The following is a 7175-nucleotide window of genomic DNA, read 5'->3' on the forward strand; positions in this document are numbered from 1 at the left end:
TTGATTATTATTATCACCATCACCACTCATTATCATCATCATCATCATCATCGTTGTTGTTTTTATATTTATTATTTGATAACAAATAATATATTCATTTTTCGAAAAATGAACCAAACAATTTCTTAATTTTTTGTCATTTTTAACATTCAGCCAAACATTAAAAATTCAATTATTTTTCAGAAAATGAAAATGAGTCCTTTTTTAAAATCATTTTAGGGAGAGACCCTTATTCTCCTACCAATCTACCGTGCATCATTTGATTCATTTCATGACCAGGGGGGAGATTTCTTTTCAATCTATTTCATGTTAAAGTGAAAAGAAAAAAAAAAAAAAAACCCTAATTTGCTAATACATACTTCAAATATCACCAAACATATATACACCTCAGAAACATAAAATGCGAGCTGATCAACCATACTTAATTAGCTTGCAACCCAAATCTTAATAATTTACATCACTTAATTACCTGGAAAACAAACAATCATGTACATCAACATAGTACAGTAAATTATGCTTCTAGTAATCCACACATAAAATGGGAAGAGACACAAAACTTTAACAATGTGAAATTCTCAACATTATGTATACATACATATATGCCCTAATTAATGAGGCCAGGTGAAACAGCTGGAGAAGAAGAAGAGGCCCTGATGCCTTGCTCCACTACGTCTCCGTCTGATAAGGCGAAGTCATCCTCCTCCTCTTCCACCTGATCATGTACATCTAGGAAGCCATGGCCGGCTCCGAACCCCTTAACATGATCCTTGAGGGATCTCTTGTGCTTAAAATCGGAGCCACAGATCGATACAATACCAGATCTTGCCGCAGTTCTTCTCGTGCGTCCGCCAATCGCCCTTCACGGCGAAGGGCTTCCCACATTTCCTGCACATGAACAGCTTGGCCCCATGCTTCCTCTTGTAGTGTGTTTGGAGGGTTCTGAAGTCTTTGAGTGGGCGAGCTCTTGGGTGATCAATGTTGTGCTTGCAGCCTTCTGCACAGCAATAGCATGGCAGCTTTAGCATTGCTGTTGGCTGTGTTCCCCTCAGTGATTCTGGCCCTTTTCTGTATTGTGATCCATGCCCCCACATATGCATCTAATAACACCACACCAACCCAATTTTTAGACCAATTCAACAATATTAAAATAATCAATGTTTGGTTTATGGGTATTTTATACATAATACAGGTAAGATAAACTGCACAGGGAAGACTCTGTGTGACTAACTCGACCAAGAAGCTAGGTATTGACCCAAGTCGAATTTAGGCATGAGAATAATACTTCAATCATTAGGTCATTCCTTCTCAGAGCGGTAATATAGCATTACTGTCATATAGCCAAAAGCCTTGTGGTCAAGCGCCATAACTGTGGCTCTCCAAAGTGGAAGGTCACAGGTTCAGACACCAACAAGGGCATTGACTCTTTGTGCTTCAATAGATTTGAGAAAGTATGTATAAACAAATACTACATTGTAACAGAGTCAATGATACTCAAAAAAAGACATTATTGTCACACCAAAAAAATGAGTAAAGTGAAGGTAGCTGATATGATTACTTACCATTATTAGCTCCCTGATGTGAATGGTGAATTGATATTTAAATTTTAAAAAAAAAAAAAAAGAAAAAAAAAAGAAAAATGAAACAACTAGCCACATAAAAATAGCAATATCAAGGAGTGATAATTATAACTTGTGTGGAAAAATGAAAAATGAAACAACTAACCACATAAAAATAGCAATATCAAGGAGTGATTATAACTTGTGTGGTTTTTGTAGGGGTGATATTGTGATAAGCATTTCCTTATTAGGTATTATCACCTGACTTTTAAAATAATATTTCAATTTTGCCATTTCGAATTCAAAGACTTGATCATATATGCTCATTCTTGGTCTTTTACATCCCCACAATCCTAACCAAATATACAAGTTAACCTCACATTCCTATAATTTCACATTACTTCTCAGTCAGGTATCTTACTTTTTAAGATAAATTTTACATTTCATGAACCGAACATGAATATATATATAATTTACTTATAACATTAAATTATGAATATACTTATTTTAAACTAGTGGTGATGTAGAAACCAATGACATTAATGCATGGCAAAAGACAAAACAGATTAGAAAAAATATAATATAATAGATCAGAGGCTGAACAGCCATGTATGAACAGTAGATTCACAGACATATCTATTGAATGCATGATGTTTTAGTCTGACTCCATTGAAAAATCACCTGTCCGGATTCTCCTGGAACCAGAACTGCACTGGAAATATTGCCAGTCTCACACTGTGAAACTTTATAAATTCACTGATAGTATATATGAGTTGAAAATTTATAAGCAGCCAGGCCAGCACAAACTTCAGAATCATATAAACATAAACTAATTAAAAAAAAAAAAAAAAAAAAAAACTTCTTTGTTAAGATAATCAAAAAGAGCAAAGGAGACCCAAGCTAAGGATAATAACCACAAGGCAAAAAGGAAAGGAAACTATAGGAATAGGAACCTAATGAATGCAAGCTAAGAATGTTTTTTTTTTAAGTGTATTGAAGAAAATGGAGATCAAACTATTTTTTTTTTTTAATTTTACATGTGACTTTTTATTTAAAGTTAATAACCTCTTTTTTTGGGTGTAGCCCAGGGTTTGTGACTAATCTCCTCCCTGAATTGACACATCTATTGGATGGGACAACTGAATTGGAGATTTAAGGTTGCTCCAAAAATCGAATTCTTAACCTTTGATTAAGGATGTATGAATCACTTCCACTCGACCACACTCTCATGTTTAAAGTTAATAACTTCAATTCTTCTCTTATTGGACAAAATCTTTTGATAATTTATCTCCACTTAAATTCAATTAAACCTTTATTTTGACCTAAATAAAATTTCTTTTTCTCGGGTAGATCTAAGTGGATGGGGATGGGAGAGATAGATGTGAATTGAATCTATTACTTAAAAAGAGTATAATTTACAACAAGTTACACCTGAACCAAACACAATTAGGGTTAATGCTTGAAATTTTCAACCAATTGAACCTTAGGCTAGTACTCAGTCTATAGTATATATTATATATATCCTGAGAAAAAGAAAAAATATTAGCAATTGAAATTGTTGGCCTTGTGCCTTTTAGTCTTGCTTTTGATGATGACAAATTAATTAATCTAATCAAGTGTTTTCGTAGTTGCAAGTATTAAATTGAAGAACTCCACTCTCCAAGATCAATAAAATAGCAAGTTTTTAAGACTTTTGCTACAAGAAAATTTATTTCCTGATCTCTATTTCTAAATTCTAGTTCACTTTGTGCTAAAATTAAAATTTTGATAAAAGTTTTTTCAACCCCCTTTTAGACTTTTTAGCTTGCTCGGAACCAACAGAAATTGTTATTTCACCCCTCAAATTGTGAGGAGCTAAAAGAGAATTGAAGCAAATTAAACATGGGGGCTTGGGGCTAAATATATATATACACATATATATACCTGAAGATTGTTGTATCTGTTAAAAGTTTTGAAGCAAAGATGGCAAGAGAACTGAGTTGGGCCAATGAGAATCTGGGAAGGGGTAGGGATCCAATACTGTCCTTTGATTAGTCCACTCATCAATGGCAGCCCTGAAAGAACATCACCACTACTACTTGTACAGTTATCCATTTCTTCATTATCACCCCTAGGGCTGAAGGGCAGCCCTATACGTAGGGCTACCGTCACATTATCAGTCCCCTCATCCTCCCTTACTGTTGCACCGCCGCTACTGCATGCTGGCGATGCCTCTTCTTCCTCCTCTCTTCTCAGGCTTAGGTTGTTGAGGAGAGGGAGCGCCTCCCTTAGCGGCGGCGGTGAATTGGCGGCGGCGGCGGTGGTGGCCGGGAACGAAATAAGAGAAGAAATTGTGGGAAAACTGTGGGTCTGAGGCTCGGAAGGGTAGAATGATTGTGGGAAGGGGATGAAGTTGTAGCGTCCAGTGAAGAAATTGTAATAGGGTTCTGTCATAGTCTGAAACTTTCTTGACTATATGTATCAATTCTTGCTGTATATATATATATATATTCTACATTGAATCAAGATTTTGTTTGAGTTATATATAGTGAGAGAGAGAGAGAGATAGAGAGAGAGAGAGAAGCACATATAATAAGGAGAATGAATTGAATGAATCACATAATGATGGCCTGATGGGAGCTGAGAAAGAAGTGAAGAAAGAAGCAAAAGCTTCTTTTTTTTTTTTTTTTTTTTTTTTTTTTTTTTTTTTTTTTTTTGGTATATAATTTGATCATTAATTTGCTATTGTTATACCATAGACCACCGATATCCATCTTATATTTTACATCGTGGACCCTGATAAAAAAAAAAGTTATATCTTAGTTGTTAATATATTATGTGTTAGATTTTCTGTTGATAAATTATGTGCTTGAAAATAATTTGAAAGCACATAATTTATTAATTACATACACACGTTAACAACATATTGTGTTCTTACCGTTAACATATTATGTGCATTTGTTAATATATCATATGTTTTCAATTTATATATGACATATAGGCCCTGTTTGGTAAACCAGTTATCCTATCAGTCAATTTTAGTTTATTTATCACTATTAGTTGTTTAACTTGGTTAAACAATCAATATAAGTGTTTGATTAATTAGTTTTTTGTAATAATTTATTGCTCCAAAAAGCTAAAATTCAAAAAGCTACTCAAAGTAGCTTTTTCGATCAGTTTTTTTAGAAAATCATTTTGTATGTAATCAGTTAACCGCTAACAACTAATTTACTAAACACTTTTCTACAATCAGCTAATATTATCAACTAGTTAGTCAAACTCACTAACTCAATTAGCTAACAGCCATTTACCAAACACCCTCATAATCTGTTAATTATAGGCACATAATATGTTATACATAATTTAAGTGTCATTTTAGATCAAGATTCACGGTGCAAGGTGAACCCTTGTCCATGGTATAGTTTGGCATTAATTTTAGTATGGGTCAATAGACAAATATATAATAACCAATTATTTTTCTGGCCTTGATTCTCCATCATTCAGTTTTGTTGTGCAACCTAGGATGTTAATAGTAAATTGGGATAATTGAGAGCTATTTCAGTTTTGTTGTGCAACCTAGGATCTTAACAGTAGATTGGGATAATTGAGAGCCACCTAAAAATTATGATCCAAAACAATTTAAAAGTAATTTTTTATAGATTTTTAAAGATTTTTATAAACTTTAAAAATTGAGAGGTACTAAATTCAAATTTTTAGGGAGTCTTTAAAAATTATGCGATATTCAATCAAGATTTTTAAAAAACATTTAAAAATCAGGTGGTATTTGAATAAGACTTGTAAAAAAATTTTAAAAAGTTATGCGATATTCAAAAAGTAATCTAATGAAAAATAATTAGTTAACTTGATGTTTTATTGGTGACTGAAAGTTGATATGATTGATGTTCTATTGATGACTGAATGTTGACAGGTGGTTTAAATTAAACTTAATATAAATGCACCTCCAATAACAACTTTGATTTACGGAAAAATCACAGCAACTGTTATTTCAATGTGTGTTCTAGATAAAGCATGTCTTGTTATGTCAAACCTGTAAAGGACCACAAAGTGGTAATGGATAACTCGTAAAAGGGATTAGTTTTGAATTTGAAACTTTGCGTTTACTAAGCCAATTATTAAGTGACTCGGCTAGGACCCATCTTCAATAAGAACTTGACATGGGGATAGGGTGGTTTATTTATTTATTTAATTTTAACTCTTTTGGGTCTTTCTTTTAAGCATTTAAATGAGAAAAATGTTTAAGTGGCTTGTGGTCCACTGATATTTAATTGCTCTCCTATGTGGTAGGTTTAGGTTTTGAGCCTTAGTGTAGGTGTAGGTTGTATAGGTATCCCCCTTCCTTTGTAATGAGAAAAATGCTATTTTTCTCTCATAAATTTATTTTTATCTCTAATGTTTACTTCCTAATGTGTTAATATGAATTTTCATATTCATAAATATAAAACTGAATTTAAAAAAAAAAAAAAAATCTACCTCATAATCACATATTTGGAAAAAAAAAAAAAAAAAAAAAGCAGTAGAAGAAAACAATCAAGTAATATTACATTTGAAGGTGGATTTGAATTAAGATGTACTCTTTAAAAAGTTACCTTAGAAATGTAGTAATACTCTTTAAACGATTTAGTGCAACACTAGATACGAAAAACATTTAAATTTATATATAATTTATTTATACATGATAATGATGTCTCATTTGATTAATTTGTTATGGAATTTACTAAGACCATCTCCCATGGGTACTGCAAATCGACAAAATAGCAAAAATATGGTAGTGGAACGCCTCCAATCAACACGAAAAAATGTCATTTTTTTTTTGTTGGAGTGAACAGTATTGTGCCAAATATGACGTAGTACGGTTGATCAAACAATAAAAATTGATGATTTTTTTTATTGTTTTGTTCTTATTCTTTTTTATTAATTTCTTTTATATCCTTTTTATTTAAGGTTATATTTACCTATTTTGTTAAATACATAAATATAAATTGTATATTATTAAAAATAAATTATACATTTGAAATATCTCATCAAGACGATTAAAACAAGATTAATATTGAATATAAATTAATTAAAAATTAAACTATATAAAACATAATTTTAACAAAATCAAATTATACTAAATATTATTATTTATATCACAAACTATATTTTATATTAAACTAATTAAATTCAAACTAATAAAATTTTAAATTTTGAGAAACTAAATTATTTTAGAATAGAATAACATTTGGTGTAATGGGTTCAAAATGAATAAAATTTATGGTGTGACATTTATAGGGCGTTTGGTTGAAGGGAATTTAAATTCCCTTCCCACTTAATTCCCACCTAATTCCAATGGCCACAAAATTCTCTTGTTTGGTTGAAAGGAATTGCAATTTTCCCATTTTCATGGAATTAAAATCTCATGTCCCCCCTGGAATTTTAATTCCTGGGATTTTAGGAAGAAAAAAAGATAGTGATAAGTCAAAATTACCCCTTCCGTTTTTAACCTAAAATTAATGGCTAACAACAACAATGGATATTTTTTACTTTATACTACTTATTCCCTTTCAATTCTCATGTATACCCAACATTAGAATTGAAATTCCCAGTAATTCTATTCCTGTAAACCAAACACTGAAATTT

At 31.6% G+C, this 7175-nt stretch overlaps 1 pseudogene; it reads right to left on the minus strand.

The window, feature by feature from the left end:
* Nucleotides 1-367: 367 nt before the first annotated feature.
* On the minus strand, nt 368-4169 carry LOC109151912 (annotated as a pseudogene).
* Between the last annotated feature and the right edge of the window lie 3006 nt (nt 4170-7175).

This window comes from Ipomoea nil, unplaced genomic scaffold (assembly GCF_001879475.1).
Source record: "Ipomoea nil cultivar Tokyo-kokei standard unplaced genomic scaffold, Asagao_1.1 scaffold0268, whole genome shotgun sequence".
Lineage (NCBI taxonomy): Eukaryota > Viridiplantae > Streptophyta > Magnoliopsida > Solanales > Convolvulaceae > Ipomoea > Ipomoea nil.